The 22204-nt window shown below is 44.2% G+C and overlaps 1 protein-coding gene across 1 annotated transcript in view; it reads right to left on the reverse strand.

The window, feature by feature from the left end:
- Positions 1-22204, reverse strand: part of EXOC6B (exocyst complex component 6B) — a 443087-nt gene that overhangs the window by 110905 nt on the left and 309978 nt on the right. The gene's annotated exons all lie outside the window — the stretch shown is intronic.

Raw genomic sequence — 22204 nt, forward strand, 5'->3', positions numbered from 1 at the left:
GAAGAGGAACCTACCTTCACGTTCGGTGGGAGTGTGATCGGGTTCGCCCTTTTTGGACACAAATTTTTGAGGTTTATAACAAAATGTATGAGTAGTCTCTCACCCCTTCCCCTAAGGTGGTCCTTCTATCCATCCTACCGGGCCCAGCTAAATCCCATAAAACAAACCTCCTCAGATTTTTTTTTTTATGTCAGCAGCTGCCAGAAACCATGAAATCAGACCGAAACAGAAGTACAGTTAAATCACACTTGTTTAAAAATAAAAATAAATAGAACATAGTCAAAACATAGCCAGAGTTCAGGAACGGGAACGGATAGTCAGACAAGCCAAATGTAAGGGAGCCGGAGATGAGCGTAGTAAAACAGCAAGCAGGATCTGGAGCCAGAAGGGATGTCAGTCAATGTCAATTCCACTCTTTATAAAAGGTGACAGGTACAATAAAAATAAATCAGTAGTATCCAACCTGGTATTAAACGCTTCAGCCCCGGAAGATTTTACCCCCTTTCTGACCAGAGCACTTTTTGCGATTCGGCACTGCGTCGCTTTAACTGACAATTCCGCGGTCGTGTGACGTTGTACCCAAACAAAATTGACGTCCTTTTTTTCCCCACAAATAGAGCTTTCTTTTGGTGGTATTTGATCACCTCTGCGTTTTTTATTTTTTTGCGCTATAAACAAAAAAAAGCGCCAAATTTGAAAAAAAAAATGCAATATTTTTTTCTTTTTGCTATAATAAATATCCCCCAAAAATATATATATAAAAAACGATTTTTTTCCTCAGTTTAGGCCGATATGTATTCTTCTACATATTTTTGGTAAAAAAAAAAAAAAAAAAAAACGTAATAAGCGTATATTGATTGGTTTGCGCAAAAGTTATAGCGTCTACAAAATAGGGGATAGTTTTATTATTTTTTTTTTATCATTAATAATGGTGGCGATCTGCGATTTTTATCGGGACTGCGACATTATGATGGACACATCGGACACTTTCGACACTATTTTGGGACCATTGTCATTTATACAGCGATCAGTGCTATAAAAATGCATTGATTACTGTGTAAATGACACTGGAAGTAAAGGGGTTAAGTTTGTCCTAGGGAGTGATTCTAACTGTGGGGGGGGGGGGGGGCTACTCTCCCAATGACAGAGAGCAGTGATCTGTCATGACACAAGTCAGAACGGGGAAATGCCTGGTTTACTTTCTCATTCTGAGGCTGTGACACGATCGCAGGGAGACCGGCGGACATTGAGTTCGCCGGTCACGCTGTAAGCGGCGTGCTCCTGCTATCCCTGCCTCTTAAAGGGGAGGTACAGGTACGCCCATTTGCCCAGCGCTGCCATTGTGCCGACGTATATCGGTGTCCAGCTGTCGGCAAGTGGTTAATTATACATCACAACCTTTTAAATAGTTAGAGGCTCTTTTATTTTTTTTTTAAGCCATTCTTGCCAGTTTCTTATGAAATTATTAACTGAGTTTTTTCTGAGCTAGAAGAAGCTCATATTGGGCTTGAGTGCTTATTCTAGTGACCATCCCTGACAAGTTAGGAGTTTCTGTAGATTTCCTCATGCTTGTGATGGTTAGCCTTGCCGCTAGTTTGTATTACTATCATCGTAAAACATAGTAGGTATCTATCCAGATTTATTCCTAGTAAGGTCATTTCTGGTGTCAAAACTATTAACATGCCTGTGAGGTCTGCTATAAAAGAGGAGATAGCTTTCCAGAAACTTGTTAAACTTTTGGCGGCCCATAGTGTATGGTATAGGTTACCTGAAGACTCATTGCACCTCCAACATAATGGCGATATGGAGGGGAATATTTTTGCCAATCTATATGGGGTCAGATACCACCTATTAAGGATTTTGTGAGAATTGTCCCAATGTTCAATGCAAGCAGATGTTTTAGGTACTGTTGTTATAAGGCCATGTGTCTTCTTAAGCCACCTCCCTTTGCTAGGATCACCATTTAGATATTTGTATATTGTATTTGTATCCCCTCTTAAGCATCTCTTCTTCTCCGGGGAGAATACATTTCATGTGAGTAGTCGTTGCTCAAAACGGAGGTCCCCCAGTCCCCTTATTCGTTTAGTTGCACCTTCTCTGGACTCTTTCTAGCTCCAGAACATCCTTCTGGAGGACCAGCGACCAGAACTGGACGGCATACTTCAGATGTGGCCGAATACAGTCTGCTGACCTGGTCTGCTGCAGCTTGGCATTGCTGAGTCTGTGATCTATTGGACCCCCAAGATTCCTTTTCCATCCTTGATTACCCCAGAGGTTCTCCCGCTAGCCAATAACTTGTATTCTTATGTTTAGCTCTTAAATACATTACTTTACATTTTTTACATTGAACCTCATTTGCCATGTACTGCAGCAGCCCCCCCCTCTATTTTATCGAGGTCTTCCTGTATAGTTGCTGTCAACCTATTACCCTGTTTAGTTTTGAGTGTCAGCAAAACACTGAGACTGAACTATTTATATCAACCTCTATATCATTTATGTATAAATTAAACAGAATCCCAGGCCTTGGGGTACTTCACTTACAACTCCAGACCATTTAGATCAGTGGTCATCAACCCTGTCCTCCGGGCCCACTAACAGGCCAGGTTTTATGTATTACCTTGGGGAGATGCAGACTAGAATACTGCAATCACTGAGCAGCAAATGATATCACTTGTGATGTATTTCAGTTATCTTGCAAACCTGGCCTGTTAGTGGGCTCTGAGGAGAGGGTTGATGATCACTGATTTAGAAGATATACCTTCAAAGCTCCATCCAAAACTAGAACATTTTACATTCATTGTGCAGGCTCAACTATGAAAGATTTATATTCGTCACTTTATTTAGCTTTACTTACCCTGTCAAAGTATGGCACTTCAAGCTAAACTTTAATCTGTATTTATTTTGCCTTCCTTGGTTCCTCCCATCAAGAGTCCTGTGTAAGTTCCAAGTCACTCTAGTTGGAGCTTTCCTGGGGTGGAACTGGACCAATCGCCATGCCCCATATGGGATATAGGAAGCTGAATAACATGCACCTCTATACTGGGAAGTACAGGGTTACTTCTTCCCTCCCTGCAGTGTAGGGATCAGTCAGTAAAGCAAAAATAGGAATACGTAGGAGTGAGCCCATACATTAGACTGAAACGGTTTCTACGTCTTCAGACGCTCGCATATGCCCAGCTATAACTGGTTCCCATTAAATCTGTTATAAATTGTATAAAATTATCAGACAAAAGTACACTGTGGCTTTCCATCTACAATGGAACTACAAAGTGATTGGATGGAAAGGAAGGCAAGTTGAAATATCTGTTTATGGCCAGCAAAACAATACTCTTTTGATTTTTCTTCCGGTTATACACCAGCCCCCCCCCCCCCCTCTCTCTTTTCTAAGTCCACACGACCCTAACTAAGCTTACAAAGGCATAAAAGAAAAAATGTTTCCAACACAAAGCAGGCTGGAAGTAACATTTGATCCTTCTGTATTAATCAGCCGTCGGAGAATTGGAACACACGAAGGAAACTGATCTAACTTCAGTAAACTGAAATGTGACTGCTATGGATTCCTGCACTCAGCACATTCTCATTAGGCTCTCTACTCGGCTTTAAGGGAAACTCTTATTTTTATCCTATTTTTCATACAACTAAAATTTTCAGAATCACTTTGCTGATGCAACATTGTCTTTCCTGGAATGATCCATACAACTGCAAGGAGTGCTCCAATGTGCTGTTGCACAGTACCAGAATGTGTTGCTTCATAAACATACTTTGTATCAGTAAAAGTCTAACTATATGGAAAAATATTGTATTCTGATATTTGTATTACATGTTAACGTGGAACTAAGATGTTAAAGAAATTGCAAACTGGCAAGCTTTTTATTACAGAAAAGACATGCGACAGGCTATGTCTCCGGGACTTGGAAGCACCCAGAGACAGGCTATGTCTCCGGGACTTGGAAGCACCCAGAGACAGGCTATGTCTCCGGGACTTGGAAGCACCCAGAGACAGGCTATGTCTCCGGGACTTGGAAGCACCCAGAGACAGGCTATGTCTCCGGGACTCGGAAGCCTCCAGAGACAGGCTATGTCTCTGGGACTTGGAAGCCTCCAGAGACAGGCTATGTCTCCGGGACTTGGAAGCCTCCAGAGACAGGCTATGTCTCCGGGACTTGGAAACATCCAGAGACAGGCTATGTCTCCGGGACTTGGAAACATCCAGAGACAGGCTATGTCTCCGGGACTTGGAAACATCCAGAGACAGGCTATGTCTCCGGGACTTGGAAACATCCAGAGACAGGCTATGTCTCCGGGACTTGGAAACATCCAGAGACAGGCTATGTCCCCGGGACTTGGACGCACCCAGAGACAGGCTATGTCTCCGGGACTTGTAAGCCTCCACAGACAGGCTATGTCTCCGGGACTTGGAAGCCTCCACAGACAGGCTATGTCTCTCCAGCAACAAATTAAACATATATGTCTGTTTGCAGTCTCTTGTGTACGCTGAGTTGCACATGTGTAGCTCAGGGTACATTATGTTCCAGTCAATCAAGACTGCCAAAGACCTAGCATCTGCCAGATGCCAAGGAGAAAATGCTGGCACCAGAAAGGGACCTTGTGAATGTTGGATAATTGGAGCAGAGGTATTTAGACACTTAGATCCACTTTAATACCTGTTATAATAGTATTTAATATATGAATTCATTTTTTTTATTCTACAAATCTCTAAATTGTTTTCATATTTACATGCAAACCAAACTGAGGGGGGCAGATGATGTCATGATCACCACCTCACCCAGAGAAATCCGTGTATTCATTCATAAAAATACAAGGCCTCTTGGAAAAGCTGGGCAGTACTCAGTCCAACCGAGTTTTGTTTTGAGAACAGCAAGTCCATATGCCGGTGCTGCAACACAGCGCTGTATACTGTATATATACCTGATGCTACATACAGTTTATACAGCCCTGACAGCGATACATCTGCTGGTGAATAAAATTGTTAATTTGGACCAGCTTTGTTCAAATGAACTATTAAAAGTTAAATGAAAGCTGAAGTTAGGCTTTAGGTTAGGTTCACACTATTGCGGGTTTCCCTGCAGCCGACGTTTGCATGAGCACAGCAGCCTGTTTTTTTTTTAAAGTAATGGCACCCCTATGCGTCTGCTAACAGCAGTGGGTTTTTACTGCAGGTGGAGGAAAGTGTGCAATTTACACGCAGTCCTGCACCTCCATAGATGCCTTAAAGACCCTGTAGGTACAGAAAAATACTTGTTCAGCTGCCAGAAATGCACTCACCTCCTAGGTACTGTAGTGGGCTGACTAAACAGCATTTTTTTTAGAATGAGTGGCTCCAGCCCTCCCAGTTTCTCCTGGTAAATTACCCAAACCTTCCCTCTACCATATTCTCTAGAACACAGAGACTAATCATTTTGTAGTCGCAAGAGAACAACTAGTAAGGCAAATCAGACTTACCATAGATGACCTGAATTTCAGCTGATTCCTGCTGAATCGGCTGAAGTTCGAGCCCTGTTAGCACAATCTGGCTCATAAAAAGTTGAATTTTCAATCAAATTTTAATGAAAAATCCATCTGTAAAAATGCTGGCCAAACACTGCATCTGTTTCAGTCTAAGCGTCGGGATCAAAGATTAAAGTCTGACAGTGGTTGGCCAGTCATCGGATGAGTTCATAAGGATACAAAATACAAAAAGGTGAACTTTTTGTAAGAAAAAAAAAAAAAAATCTCCTTTTGTAAAGGAGGAGCAGAGGGCATACTTAGAATCAGGGAGATGAAATTCTAATTTTAATTGGATGAGAAGTGGAACAACTGAGTATCATTGTGACTTCCCTCTGTTCTGTTGTCACATGGAACATCCAGGGAGAAGAACACCCACAAGACAGTAAGGACTGCCAAGTACCTAATTACTACCACCAGCCATTAATTACCCATGTAGCTGACCTTTTAAAACTTTAAACATTCCTACTAATATACAGTTTGCTGTACTACGAAATTAACAGCCGTGTGACATTTCAGTTAATTTACATCAGATGCACTGTGAGGACACAATTAAAAGGGTCACACCATTTAAAAGTGATATTTTGGTTTGGTAAATGCTAGAGCGGCCTCGCTCAACCAGGTTTTCGTGGAACCTTAGGGTTCCTCAAGAGGTTGTTCAAGAGAGTTCCTTGAGCATTGGGCAATTAACTAGCCACCAATTTATTTATTTTTAGCTACAATATTAGTAATTGAGGCTTTCTTCCTACTTACCACCAACGTAAGGAGCATTTTTCCCACTGACCAACAAAGTAAGGAGCATTCTTTCCACTGACCTCCAGCGCATCCTTACACTGGAGATCAATGGAAATAATGCTCCTTACATTCCTTGAGCATTGAGCAATTTCTGACTCTCAGATAACTAACCACCAAATTCCTTTTTAGCTACAATATTTATAATGGAGGATTTCTTCCTGCTAACCACCAATGTAAGGAGCATTCTTCCCACTGACTACCAATGTAAGGAGCATTCTTCCCAAGGATCACCAAAGTAAGGGACATTCTTCCCACTGATCACCAATGTAAGGGACATTCTTCCCACTGATCACCAATGTAAGGGACATTGTTTACACTGATCACCAATGTAAGGTACATTCTTCTCACTGGCCACCAATGTAAGGAGCATTCTTTACACTGACCACCAATGTAAGGAGCATTCTTCTCACTGATCACCAATGTAAGGAGCATTCTTCCCACTGGCCACCAATGTAAGGGGCATTCTTCTCACTGATCACCAATGTAAGGAGCATTCTTTTCACTGATCACCAATGTAAGGGACATTCTTCTCACTGGCCACCAATGTAAGGAGCATTCTTTACACTGACCACCAATGTAAGGAGCATTCTTTCCACTGATCACCAATGTAAGCAGCATTCTTCCCACTGGCCACCAATGTAAGGGGCATTCTCCTCACTGATCACCAATGTAAGGAGCATTCTTTTCACTGATCACCAATGTAAGGAGCATTCTTCTCACTGGCCACCAATGTAAGGAGCATTCTTTACACTGACCACCAATGTAAGGAGCATTCTTTACACTGACCACCAATGTAAGGAGCATTCTTCCCACTGATCACCAATGTAAGGAGCATTCTTCCCACTGGCCACCAATGTAAGGGGCATTCTCCTTACTGATCACCAATGTAAGGAGCATTCTTTTCACTGATCACCAATGTAAGGAGCATTCTTCTCATTGATCACAAATGTAAGGGATATTCTTCCCACTGGCCACCAATGTAAGGAGCATTCTTCCCACTGATCACCAATGTAAGGGATATTCTTCACACTGACCACCAATGTAAGGGGCATTCTTCCCAATGATTACTAGGGATAGTCCCGATGTTCGAGTCGAAAGCAAGTTCGTAGAACAAATGAACTAATAGGGTGCTCGCGGGACGTTCGCCCGTCGCGATGCGCCCCATAATGCACTGCGAGATCGCAGTGCATTGAAGGCTGTTGGTTAGCCAAAGCATGCACCTGACCTGTATTCTTTGGCCAAATCACAGCACGATGTGCTTTGAGAGCCATGATTGGCCAAAGGCAGGGTGCATTTGGCCAATCATGGCTCAGGGGCTAAGTCCACGCCCCACACTAAAAGCTGCTTAAACGGTGGCCGTGTATTATAAATGAAGAGCGATTAGGCAGGTTAATGGATTGAGCGTGCAGTCAGTGTAAAATATATAAGCCAGTGCAGAGTATATAGTGCAGTCAGTGTAGTGTAGGTAAACGCAGTGCAGAGTATATAGTGCAGAAAGTATAGTGAATAGAACGCAGCGCAGAGTATATAGTGCAGTCAGTATGGTGTATATAACGCAGTGCAGAGTATATAATACAATGTATTGAAGCAAAGTGGTTAAGGAGAACCCTATGACAGCATTAGGGGAAAAAAAAGGCATGGGGTCCCCCCCAAAACCAGGCCATTTGGGTCTGGTATATATTTCAAGTGAAACCATGCCAGAAAAAAAAAAAAAAAAAAAAGAAGGTGCTCAGACCCTTATCTGAGCATGCAGTCTGGCAGGTGAGGAAAGCGGGGGGGGGGGGGGGGGGGGGGTGGGGGGGTGGGGGGGGTGCAAGTGGGCGCCACCCCTTCTGCACCATATCGGGCCGCTTGCCCTCAACATGGGGAGGGTGCTTTGGGGTGCACCCCAAAGCACCTTGTCCCAATGTTGATGGGGACAAGGACCTCTTCCCTGGCCGGTGGTTATCGGGGTGTGCGGGCAGAGGGCTTATTGGAATCTGGAAGCCCCCTTTAACAAGGGGGCCCCCAGACCCTGGCCCCCACCCTATGTGAATGGGTATCGGGTACATTGTACCTCTACCCATTCACCAAAAAAAGTGTCAAAAAGTTAAAACCACAAGAGACAGTTTTTTACAATTTCTTTATTAAAAATAAATAAATAATAAAATGTCCCACGATGTACATCCACCGTCAATCACGCCACCCGACGGACCCGAAAAATAGAAAAAGCTCCACCTCCATGGGAGGGCTCTCATCATGTGATGTCAGAAGGGGTTGGGGTCACACTCATTTACGTCACTGGGTGGTCCCACCCTTGCCTATATAATGGCTTTCAAAGCGAAGAGACAGCAGTCGCCGAGAAGCCTCCCATCGAGGCGGAACTTTTTCATTTTTTTTCCACTATTCAGGTCCGTCGGGCGGCGTGATTGACGATGGATGTAAATCGCGGGACACTTTTTTTTTTTTTTTGTGTAAACAAGGTAGATCTCCATTTTGACAGGGGAGATCACACAGATCCTGTATTTCTGCTAAGCAAGAAGACAGATCTGTGTGTTTCCCCGGTCACACAGTCTCCTATACAGTTAGAAAACACCTGCAGGGTACACATTTAACCCCTTGATTGCCCCTGATGTCAACCCCTTCCCTGCCATTAGTACAACAGTGCATATTTTTAGCACCAATTACTGTAATAATGTCACTGGTTCCCAAAAAAGTGTAAAAAATAAAAATGTCACAAATCTATCCCCTATTTTGTAGACATGATAACTTTTGTGCAAACCAATCAATATACACAGCCTAAACTGATGAATAAATTTGTTTTACATTTTTTCTTTGGAAATGTTTTATAGTAGAAAGCAAAACTTTTTTTTTTTCCAAAAGTGTCACTCTTTTTTGTTTGAAGCACAAAAATTAAAACCTCAGAGGTGATCAAGTACCACCAAAAGAAAGCTCCATTTGTGGGGAAAAAAAAAGGACGTCAATTTTGTTTGGGTACAACGTCGCATGACCGCGCAATTGTCAGTTAAAGGGACGCAGTGCTGTATCACAAAAAATGGCCCGGTCAGGAAGTGGGTAAATCCTTCCAGGGCTGAAGTGGTTAAATGACATTTTTTCCTTTAGAAATGTCATTATTGCTGCGGCATGTTCTATACATTGTACAGATGCGCCACTTTATCGGCAGACTAAGGGGACCCCCGGGCACGATATTTAAAGGAATATTTCATTTTTATTGTTTCACTTTAAGCATCATTAAAATCACTGCTCCTTTAAAAACAATTGTTTTAAAAACTTTTTTTGCATTGATACCTTTCCCCTAGGGCAGTACCCGGGTCCCTATACACTTTTTATGGCAATAACTTGCATATAAGCCTTCGAAATATGAAGACTTTTGATTTTTCATGTTCGTCTCCCATAGACTTTAATAGGGTTTGCATGTTCGCTAGAACTTTTTGCCCATTCGAGGTGTTCTGGTGCACCGAACCGGGGGGAGGGGGGTCGTTCGGCCCACCGCTACTGTTCACCAATGTAGGGAGCATTCTCCCCACGGACCACCAATGTAAGGAGCATTCTTTCCACTGACCAACTTGCACTCTACTCTGTTCTCTATTCTGGGTTTTAAGGTTTTAAGCAGGGGCGTCTCACAGTTGGGAGTCCACTAAATTCAATGCCCTTCTCTTCTAAATGATGAGTGTAGGACTAGGCAGATGTGACATGAGCATACAACGCAGGAGCTTCTAGAACATAAACTAAACTGAAAAAACACTAGTAGTGGCACACACACAAAGAATGTCCAATTTAAACTAAACGCAGAGCCCGCCACTGTTCTGAGTTTAGTCTAGTTGCAGGTTCCAAAACGGAGCACTAATAAGATGTCAATTGTCTGCTTTCAACCAATCAATGGCTCTACCAAAGCATCACTTCTGCCTGTTGACAGTTATGTAACTCACCAGCAGCAACTTCTTTCTTCAACCTGCAGTCGGGAAAGCATGAGGATCAGTTGGAGGAGAAAACTTAACAGCTTATTATAATTGGAGCAGTGTGGGGTGTCCAAAAAATGTAAGGACACAGACAATAGGTCTACTTTAGGGCAGGCCATAGACAGTGCGATTTTCTTTCCTTCATCCTGTGGTTGCAGGAAAGAAAAATCGCATGACATCCTCTTGGCCTCAAAAGTAGAGATAGATGTGAGGAAAATACAGGCAAAATATACACCACCGACTGTATGGAGGCTTACCAGAATGCTTGGACTCAAAAGGCCATACGCCTGATGAGTCAACAAGGCTTGTGGTGAAATTACACCAATGGATAAGGGCATCTGTGTAGGCAACCTCTAGCTTGTAAGTAGGGTGATCCCACAATACTTCAGATGGTTCACAATGACAATAACCCTTAGGGTGGACAATCTCAGAACGAGGTGGATCAAATTTCTCCTGTAGAGTGATATAATAAGGTCAAGGAGAACAGAGTGCCACATAATGTAATTCCGTTTAGTAAAAAGTGTATTTATTAAAATAAGGAACACTCACATTTGAGAAGATACAAAAAGCGCTTTTGGTACAAATGACGCAACGGCATCAGCGGAGCCTATCCCATGGGGGAATCCCTCCCACAGAACTATTGTGTTCTCCTGGCAGGGGGGTGCGGGGAGATGTCGCTGCCGGGAGAACACAGCGATTGTTGCTAGCCGCTATTGCCACTGCCAATATTCACATATAAAAATCAGACATGCAGGTTCTGCCAAAGTTGACTCATGCCAATCAGCCTGCCCATAAATGGTTCGAAATCTCGGCTGGTTCAGCAGGGATTCTAATCATCTATGACCAGCTTAAGAGGACCAGATTTAGCCAAAATACACTGCAGGGCACTGCACAAACTTGCAAGCCCTGCTGGGCCAAGATTACAATGTAATTCAATGGAGAGGGGAAGGTCCAGAAGAGGAGAACCAGAAGCTTTGACCCTCACACAAAAGTTTTTAATTCTTTGTCCTGGTTGACAAGTTTTTCCCTTACTAAGCACTGTTAAACCATGGGGCACACAGGGTGATCATGAGCGAAGAAAATTCTCTCTTATTGGAACACAAAGCAATAAGAGAAAAACGTGCGTGGATTTTCACTTAAAGTTGTCATATGGCAAAATTCTTTAAAAAAAAAAAAAAAACACAAAACAATTATATGGGATTATTCTTTCGTTACTGGGTATCTACCATTTTTGCAGGAATGGATAACTAAAGAGTAAGAAAAATGCTAAAAAAACCTTTCATGACTAAAAAAAAAAAAAAAACTGCCCAAGGCTCCCTTTGGTGAGTAAAGGTCTCCACATTATTTATTTAACCTCTGATGACATGAAGGGGTCAGTGTTCAGACTGCCCTGTCCTCGCCTGAAGTAGGGATTATATGATCATCTTAGAAGTAGTTTAGAGAAGAATTTTCTCTAGGAAAGATATTTTAGCCTCATCTTTGAATAATTTAAATTTTTCTCTCAAATGTTTAATTACATAAACAGGCTATGTTCACTTAAAACTGCATGTCAGGATATTCAGTAAATCTGGAGATACAGGATTTAGGAAAACTGTTGACTCTTCCTGTAATAGTCAAATTTGACCCTTACCCTCTTGCCACTACAACACACGGCTACCCCCCACCCCCCTCCTTCCCAGCTTCCTTATTGGTCCATTAATGTGATGGGTGGCCTCATACATGGGAGATTGTAGAAAGTGATGTCATGCTTGATTTGTACGGGAAAAGAAAACATTTCTAAATCCAGCAGTCTACATCTCTGGGTCTATGGACCATTCTGTCATCTGGTTTTCGATGAAGTTTACCTTTTACTTATGTGCTTTTTCACCGCATGTTCAATCTAAAATGTGCAAATTTTACCAGGTTTAATAGGGACGCATAATAATAATAATATTAATAATAATAAAACAAAAAAAAACAAAAAACACACTTCACTTGTCAGGACTTGGGCTCAAACCTGGGACCTCTTCTGTGTCTGGCATTGATTCTTCTCCCTTAGCTATCTAGGATGCTGGGCAGCTCCCTGCCTGATCTATTGGATAATCCTGCCTGATCCATTGGACATCCCTGCCTTTTGTCTTGGTTGCTGTTGAACCTTGAACTCCTTCCTCCTCCCATGAACTTCCTATATAAGCCTTGCCTCTGCACTTCCTGTCGCCAGATTGTCTGAGATCCTGCTTACTAAATTGAGCTACTTCTTGTGCTGTTATGAAAAGGACTTTGGCTTGTGACCCCGACAACGAAACTCTCTCCTGCACCGACCTTGTCTTGTGACCCTGATCATAGGTCTAGCTATTCAGACTTTCCCATCTTTCGCAGACCTGAGAACTGAGCTTGTCTGACGTTGTTGGCCATTGGTCTCCACTCATAGTTGAGGTCCCCGAAGGTTCTGTTCTTGGACCACTCCTATTTTCACCTCCTCCCTGGATCAGCGGATAGCCTCCCATGGCTTCCAATACCATCTCTATGCTGAAGACACCCAAATCTATTTCTCTACCCCTCAGCTCACTCCCTTTGTCTCCTCACGTATCACTAATTTACTATCAGATATATCAGTCTGGATGTCATACCACTTCCTCAAACTCAATCTATCTAAAACCGAAATTATAATTCTTCCTCCCGCATATGTCCCTTCCCCTGATCTCTCTGTCAAAATCTATGGCACAACTAGAAGCCCATCCCCACATGCCAAGGTCCTAGGTGTAGTCCTGGACTCCGAACTTTCTTTTAAGCTCTTTTAACTTCCAATCACGATCCAAATCCTGCCACCTCAACCTCAGCAACATCTCCAAAATACGCCCCTTTCTAACCAATGACACAACAAAGCTCTTAATTCACTCGCTGGTCATGTCTCGCCTCGACTACTGCAACTCCCTTCTCATTGGCTTACCTCTACATAGTCTATCACCTCTTCAATCCATCATGAATGCTGCTGCCAGACTCATCCACCTTACCAATCGCTCTGTCTCTGCTACCCCTCTCTGTCAATCCCTCCACTTGTTTCGGTCTGCCAAAGAATTGAATTCAAAATACTAACTACGTACAAAGCCATCCACAATTTAGCACCCAGCTACATCACTAGCCTAGTCTCTAAATACCAACCTACTCGTTCCTCTCAAGACCTTCTGCTCTCTAGCTCCCTCATCACCTCCTCCCATACTCGCCTCCAGGACTTTTCCAAAGCCTCTCCAATCCTATGGAATGCCCTACCCCAATCTGTCCGCTTATCTCCTACTCTATTAGCTTTTAGACAATCCCTAAAAAACCCTTCTCTTCAGAGAAGCCTACCCACACCTAACAACAACTGTTTTTTCATTTTCTCCATCATCTCACCGCCCCAAGCTATTACCTTTTGTTTCCACTTGACCCACCCTTCTAGATTGTAAGCTCTAATGAGCAGGGCCCTCTGATCCCTCCTGTATTGATTTGTATTGTAAGTGTACTGTCTGCTCTCATGTTGTAAAGCGCTGCGTAAACTGTTGGCGCTATATAAATCGTGTATAATAATAATAATAATTACAGGTATACTCTTAACATCACTACTGCCGTATGTATTGGATTGGTGGACATGTGTTTTAGGAGGGTTGTTTATAAACGGCACTTCAGGAAACCCCCATGGGCAGCCAGTGTGCTCGTGAATGGGAGTGATCTTAGCCATCGTCGGATGGGAAAGGGGGGGAAGAGAGGACTTATGAATGATGATTAAAGAAGAATTCCAGGTATGGCTCTGTCCAAGTTGGACCAATGTAACTATGTGTGGCTTAGTGCACGCCAGCCTAGCAGCACTAGGGTGACCGATTTGAATTCCAACAACTACTTGCCTGGAGTTTGCATGTTCTCCCTGTGCCTGTGTGGATTTACTCCAAAGATATGCTGATAGGTTAATTGGCTCTTAGATTGTAAGCTCCTTGAGGGCAGGGGCTGATGTGAATGTACAATATATACGTAAAGTGCTTCGTAAACTGATGGCGCTATACAAGTACCAGTAATAAATAAACCCTACCTGGATGATGCCCCTGGAAGCTGGAAATCACTGCAGTAGACACCACCAAATCTCCACTAGATTCCAGGTCCTGTGCTGAGGAGCTGGACTGATGCTGAATAATGCAAATTGTTCTCCGATTGGATAAGGTAGAGGGGTGGGGCAGTGATGTCACACTCTCCACTATGTCCAATAAAAGAAAGGTTTGCATTCATTCAGAAAATGCAACACAGTGGGGGAGATTTACTAAAACTGGCGTAACTGTGTAAAATCTAATGCAGCTCTGCATAGAAACCAATTGGCTTCCAGGTTTTATTGTCAAAGCTTAAAATTATTCTAATGGAAGGAATTAAAAAAAATAAAACACTTACCTGCTCTGTACAATGGCTTTGCACAGAGCAGCCCTGATCCTCTTCTTTTTAGGTCCCCCGCCGGCGGTCCTGGCCCCTCCCTCCTGCTGAGTGCCCTCAATAGCAGGCCTCTTGCTATGGTGGCACTCGAGCAGTTTCACTACTGAGCCACACTGTGTGTGTCCAATCACACACAGAGTGAGGCTTGGCTTTGCCCCCCACCCTGTGCTTTCCTCATTGGCTCACTGCTGTGATTGACAGCAGCAGAAGCCAATTTCTGTGTGAGCCAATGGGGGGAGAGAGACCCATGAGAGCTGCTGCTCTCATGCACATCGCTGGATAGAGATAGGGCTCAGGTAAGTATAGGAGGAGGAGCTGGGGAGCTGCACACAGAAGGTTTTTTGTACCTTAATGCAGAGAATGCATTGAGCCTTTAGAACCACTTTTTCTCAAACAGCTGAAGTTAGAAGCTGTTGGCTACCATGCACAGCTGCACCAGGTTGTGAGTGCTCCAGTTCTAGTAAATCCCCCCGTATTCTCTGAATGGTGCCCATGCTGAGCGATTCAGTGATTCCCAGCTTCCAGGGGCATTGGCCAGGTATGATATATATTAAAATGGCGGATTGGTGGACATGTATTTCTGGAGTGTTGTTTATAAACAGCACTTCAGAAAACAAAAAAAAGGGCAACCACTGTGCCATGAATGGTTGTGATCTGATCCATCACTGGATGGGAATGGGAGGAAGTGAGGATTTATGAACAAAGATTATTGAATGAAGATTACTGAATGAAGAGATCATAGGTGGCGGCCAAACAAAGCTATGGGGTTGTAATTGATTGTAGGATCTTTTCTTTTAACCCATTTAAACTCCCTCCTCCCATGTACATCTTATCTCCATGCTGCTTCTATGTGACTTGACTCCGTCACCTCCCTTATTCTGCACAATAACCCCTTCATTTCCATCCTCCCACTAAAGCCGGGTACACACTAAAAGTTTTTTCAAGTTCAACCCAGCGGATTAAACGAAAAAAAAGCTGACAGCTCCAGTTGGAGGCGCTGCACTAACAATCCAACGTTAGTACAGTGATCTCCCCCCGCTGAGCTGTTGTGTTCTGACAGGAGAATGATGCTGCTGCCCCCCCCCCCCCTCGCCAGAACACTCTGATCAGCGCTGGTCGGGAGCCGGTCAGCTGCTGGTTTTCTAGCATGCCCATCCGACAGAAGCCGGCCAAACACACGGGCCGAATGTCAGGCGATTTTTACTAAACTGGTCGAAGTCCCCCGACGTTCGGCGCCTGTGTGTACGGGGCTTTAGGGTCCATTCACACCAGGTGCGGTGGGACTGCACTGAGCAGCTAATTCCAGCACAGTCCCACCACACGTCCACTGCAAGACGAGACAAAATGCCTGGTCTCCAGTGAGGCCAGTTCACACCACTGTGTTGTAGCATTGAAAAAAAAAGTACTGCGTACAGTACTTATTCCAAAGCCATGCAGGTCAACGCACGCTGGCCGATAGACCTCTATAAAATGTCACTGTGTGACATTTTAATAAAGTTTGTTGTAATAGCGTTTCTGGGACCGGGCTCTCTCCAGAACCTGGGGGATGCCTCTTGGGTATCCTTGGAAGAAGGTGAAATCCCGGGGGATTTCAATAATTTGGAGCCTATTCCAGGCTCGGAAGCTTATAGAGCAAAAGTGGACATCACCATTTCCACCTACAGTAGCAGAATGGAAGATACAAAATAAGGTAAATCCTAGTTAAGGAAAAATATATTTTTCTGCATAGAGGATGCCCAGGGAATTTTGAAAGGATATGGAGAAGATGGCTTGATATTTTGTGTATATGATTGGAGGGCGGAGTGGGGAGGGGGGAGGGAGAGGAGTACGGGCACAATAGGGTTTTTTTTTTTTTTTTTGGGTATGTGTTTTTATTATGTATTGGTGTTTTATGCTTTTTGTTGTTTCTGTTTGTATGGAAAAAAAAGAAAACAATAAAAAATGAAGTGATAAAAAATAAAAAAAAAAAATAAAAAATAAAAAGGAAAAAATAAAAAGGAAAAAAAAATAAAAAAGTTAGTTAAAAAAAAAAAAGTGAACAGTGCGATGTGCCAGTATCAGCGCAGCAAAACTGGACCGTACCGCACACCAGCCGCTGCTTTGCAATGCAGTGGATGGTGTGAATGAGCCCTAAATGTGACCCGTACATGAATCCCTTCACCTCCTCCTCCTTCTGTGTACCTTGTCCATGAAGTTGCTGTATCTGCTGCACCATTACCAAGTTCCATGTTATAACCACCTCAATGACAGCATTTTGCTTCATTTACAAAAAAAATTGTGGCAACAATGAGATCATCTTGGGGTGTCCAATTTACAAAAAGGGGTCATTTATTCAAAACTTTTTTTTTTCCTTTCCTGATACAAGATATTTAAAAAGTGGTTAATAAATACTACCAAAAGAAAGTGTGATCTGTCTCTAGAAAATGACATTCATTTGGGTACAGTGTTGCTTGATTGAGTAATTGTCCGTCAAACTATTACAGCCATAAAATCTGAAGAATGGCCTGGTAATGAAGAGGTAGAATACACAAGCTGGTACTTCAGTGGTTAAGCATAAAATTGCTTTTCGGCACTGTGCAAAATGTTGCTGGGTTGGGTGACAGTTTGCTGTAGAAGAGGACTTGTATCCCGTAGTTGCCGATGAATGTTGCACATAGTCCAGTGCAGGTGAAGGGGAGTCTGTGACATTGGGCCACAGAAGCAGGAGATCTATGCGAATCTAATAGCAAATAAGATCTGAAGTTGAGTGATTAGGGTGGAACGCCCCTGACTCTCTTACACTGGAACCTTTTCAGGTCCTATTGGCGGGCAGCAGCTGCTCTCCTCGCCGGTAGCGTCCTGTGTTTCAGAGGAGAAATATGTCACCAATTAAACATAATAGCGCCAGTGAATGGGGGCTTTGTCCGGGGCTGCTCTCCTATCAAAGGCATCATTAAAAAGCACTCTAACTCCCTGACAGATGAAATAAACAGCCATTAATCTGCATGCTGGAGGAAGGGATAAGTAGGCAGCGAGCAGGACTGAAGAAATGCTAAAGATGTCCTTGAAACAGTAAAAAAGCAGTGTAAAGCAGTGTAAAGCCGTGACACAGATTTATCTCACAATATTTACTATCGGGCTGTGCTCACTACCAACTTTTTTGCTCATCTAGCTTAACTTACTTGAGGGGATCAAAACATATCTACTCCAGGTCTGTGCTTTTCAGCCCGGCCTTTCTATGATCTGCCAGATGTGGGGGAGAGAGAGAGGGGGGAGAGGGGGGGGGGAGAGAGAGAGGGGGGAGAGGGGGGGGGGGAGAGAGAGGGGGGGAGAGAGGGGGGAGGGGGGGGGAGAGAGGGGGGAGAGAGAGGGGGGAGGGAGAGGGGGGAGAGAAAGCGAGAGAGGGGGAGAGAGAGAGGGGGGAGAGAGGGGGGGAGAGAGGGGGGAGAGAGAGGGAGGAGAGAGAGGGGGGAGAGAAAGCGAGAGGGGGGGAGAGAAAGCGAGAGAGGGGGAGAGAGAGAGGGGGGGGGAGAGAGAGGGAGAGAGAGGGGGGAGAGAGAGGGGGGGAGAGAGAGGGGGGGAGAGAGAGGGGGGGAGAGAGAGAGGGGGGAGAGAGAGAGAGGGGAGAGAGCGAGAGAGAGGGGAGAGAGCGAGAAGAGAGCGAGAGAGGGAGAGAGGGGAGGGAGGGAGAGAGGGGAGAAGGGGGGATGAGAGGGGGAGAAGGGGGGATGAGAGGGGGAGAGAGGGGAGAAGGGGGGATGAGAGGGGGAGAGAGAGGGGGAGAGGGCAGGAGGGATGAGAGGGGGAGAGGGCAGGAGGGAAGGGGGGAGAGAAAGAGTGCGGGAGAAAGAAAGAAAGAAAGAAAGAAAGAAAGAAAGAAAGAAAGAAAGAAAGAAAGAAAGAAAGAAAGAAAGAAAGAAAGAGAGAAAGAGCGGGAAGGAGGGGAGAGAGAGGGCGGGGGGCAAGGGAAGAGAGGGCAGGGGGCAAGGGGGAAGAGGGCAGGGGGCAAGGGGAAGAGGGCAGGGGGCAAGGGGGAAGAGGGCAAGGGGAGAGACAGCGGGGGGGGGGAGAGAGCGAGCGAGGAGGCAGGGGGAGAGAGCGGGGAGAGAGCGGGCAGGGGGCAAGGAGGCGGGGGAAGGGGAGAGGGGGAGGAGAGGGAGAGGGGAAGGGGAGAAAGAGCGGGGGGATAGAGTGCGGGGAGGAAGGGGAGAGAGCGGGGGAGAGACGGGGAGAGAGCGAGGAGGGAGGGGGAGAGAGCGAGGAGGGAGGGGGAGAGAGCGAGGAGGGAGGAGGAGAGAGCGAGGAGGGAGGAGGAGAGAGCGAGGAGGGAGGAGGAGAGAGCGAGGAGGGAGGGGAAGAGAGGGGGAGAGAGCGGGAAAAAGAAAAAAAAAGGGATGGAGAGAACAAGAAAATGACAGAAAAGAAGAAGAAAGAAGGAAACAATGGAAAGAAAAAAACCAAGGGAAAGGAGGAAGAAAGGCAGGGAATAAGAAATGAATAAAGGATAGAAGGAAGGTATTGGGAAGTAAAGGAAGAGCAGAGACAGGAAGGAGGAAAGATGGGAGGAAATGAAAAGAATAAGTAAAGAGAAATGGGGAAAAAATGTGCAAATAAATATACATACATATGCAAAGAAGCATGTCAATTTACTGTGAACATTTTTAAAGGAGGTGAAACAGCACAGAAATGACCTTAGCAATGTGCTGCTGCTCTTTAATACTGCATTCATAAGCTGGGGGTGTTTTTTGGCCTAGCTGTGTTCTTAAAAGCACCTAAAGATAAGTGAGGTCAAGTTTCTGGAAGAACTGCATTCATTGCCAAAACAAGACAACATACATACTATTTGGTATTGGCTACTACAGCGAGAAGAAAAAAGAAAAGATTTATATCTTTTTATAAGGCCTAGGGGAGCCTAATTCGGAGCAGAAATTAGCATATACATCCATGTTTTATATAGAGGAGGCATTCCAGGAATCCGATTTATCTTCAGGTCATTAAACATCAGACTCCACGGAGCAGTGATAAAAAAACACCAAATATCCATCCTTTGGATTGTGGACCATCAAAATGAATAAGTTTGAAATGATAATTAACCAAACAAGAGCTCCGACCTCTACATGTCTCACAAGTGTGTCGGTCCTGGGGGCTCACTAAAGAAAATATACAGAACTCCTTGTAAACATCCATAAAGTCTCGCTCCCCTGCGTGGCTGGAATTTGTAGTCATTAAGACAAAACCAAAGAATTTACTGAAATCTACAAACCCCGATCAGAAGACTTGACACTGTCAAGGATGAAGAATCCACAGTAAGCATGTGGCAATTAACTCAAAAGTGACTAAACTAATATATAATGTACAGGCTGCAGCTATAACTAACTGCAGAGAGATTCATCTGTATGTAGCTGTAGAGTAAAAGAATCATTTTACTATTAAAGCCGCTTCAATCCATTCACATCATGTTTTGGTAATGCGTAGAAATGCTGGTTTGCTGCATTGGCACGATGTGGTGTCATTTATTCTGACATGCACTGCCAAAAAATAGTAGGTAAAAGTAAGAGGCGGACCTCTAGGAGGTAAAGATTAAAAACACAGAATAATGCAGCTCTGTATTTAATAGTTTATTTTTCAATGCAAGCACACTGTATTACCAAAATTATTGGGACGCCTTTACACACACATGAACTTTAATGGCATCCTAGTCTTGGTCCGTAGTGTTCAATATTGAGTTGGCCCACCCTTTGCAGCTATAACAGCTTCACTCTTCTGGGAAGGCTGACAACAAGGTTTAGGAGTGTGTCTATGGGAATGCTTGACCATTCTTCCAGAAGAGCATTTGTGAGGGTCAGGCACTGATTTGGTTGAGAAGGCCTGGCTTGCAGTTTCCGCTCTTATTCATCCCAAAGGTGTTCTATCGGGTTGGAGTCAGGACTCTGTGCACGCCGGTCAACTTCCTCCACCCCAGACTCGCTCTTCCATGTCTTTATGGACCTTGCTTTGTACACTGGTGTGCAGTCATGTTGGAACAGGAAGGGGCCCTCCCCAAACTGTTCCCACAAAGTTGGGAGCATGAAATTGTCCAAAATGTCTTGGTATGCTGAAGTCTTAAGAGTTTCCTTCACTGGAACTAAGGGGCCAAGCCCAACCCCTGAAAAACACTCCCCCACATAATCCCCCCTCCACCAAATGATTTGGACCAGTACACAAAGCAAGGTCCAAAAAGACATGGAGGAGCGAGTTTGGGTGGAGAAACTTGACTGGCCTGCAGAGAGTCCTGACCTCCACCCAATAGAACACCTTTGGGATGAATTAGAGCGGAGGCAGCGGGCCAGACCTTCTCATCCATATCATTGCCTGACCTCACAAATGCGCTTCTGGAAGAATGGTCAAACATTCCCATAGACACACTCCTAAACCTTGTGGACAGCCTTCCCAGAAGAGTTGAAGCTGTTATAGCTGCAAAGGGTGGGCCAACTCAATATTGAACCCTACGGACTAAGACTGACTAAGACTGGGATGCCATTAAAGTTCATGTGCGTGTAAAGACAGGTTTCCCAATACTTTTGGTAATATAGTGTATCTGAATTTGACTTGGTGATCGGCTCTTACAGCTCTCATACAGAAGAACTCCGATTGTGAGAGAGAAGCAGCCCAAGATGACGGTCAGTTAGGCTACAGTGCAAGGTGCATGTTGATGGGAGGAGGGAGAAGAGTGGCAGAGAGAGAAGCACATCAGTCTTCTGTTTCTGCTTCACCGTCTAGTTACAGGTGTTAAACTAGCCATATAGTGAGTGAATTTCAGCTACTTCCTTATGAACCAGATAAAATTTGGTCAGTGGGTGGCCTGGCTTTGTTTGAGAAAAGACGAACATTCAACTGACTTTTGCTGAAGGAGCCTGCAGAAAATTTTTTGGCTGAACAGCAACTGCATGCAGCAATCAGATGCAGCTGCTGCTCTGGTATTCTGACAGCCGTGGTTGCTGGCTGCCAGAATACAATTGCCTTTCAGGGAGGTTCATCAATCTGTACGATATAGGCCTCATGTACACTGCTGGTAAACGGACATTTAGAAGCAGTTGGGCAATTTTTTTTAACTGCCCCTGAACTCTCCACTGTTATCTTATCAGTACATGTACACAGGGTCGTTTATAATTGTTTCCGGGCAGTTGAGTTTAGAAGCGTTTTATGGAAAGCAAAAAAAATGTGTTCAGGACAGATGTTCAGAGGCATCTGAAATGCCAAATGCATGTAACAGCTTGTAAACGCAGTAACTCGTGTTTCGTTTACAGGAGGTTTAATCGAGATACATTTTTGACAAATTAAAAAAAAAAAATTCCTAAACCCATACGTGGCTAAACACGGCATGTAAACGTGGCAAAACGGAAGTTTTCAAAACGTAGTTTACCATCTGTCAAGTTAAATCGGTCAGGGGAGGTTTTAAAACGACCCGTGTATATTAAGCCTTAGTGTGGGTGGAATAATTTGCTAGATTTCTTTTCTTTAGCCCACAGGCTGAACTAAACAAATCCTATAGTATA

The sequence above is a fragment of the Aquarana catesbeiana genome, linkage group LG01 (genome assembly GCF_042186555.1).
Source record: "Aquarana catesbeiana isolate 2022-GZ linkage group LG01, ASM4218655v1, whole genome shotgun sequence".
NCBI lineage: Eukaryota > Metazoa > Chordata > Amphibia > Anura > Ranidae > Aquarana > Aquarana catesbeiana.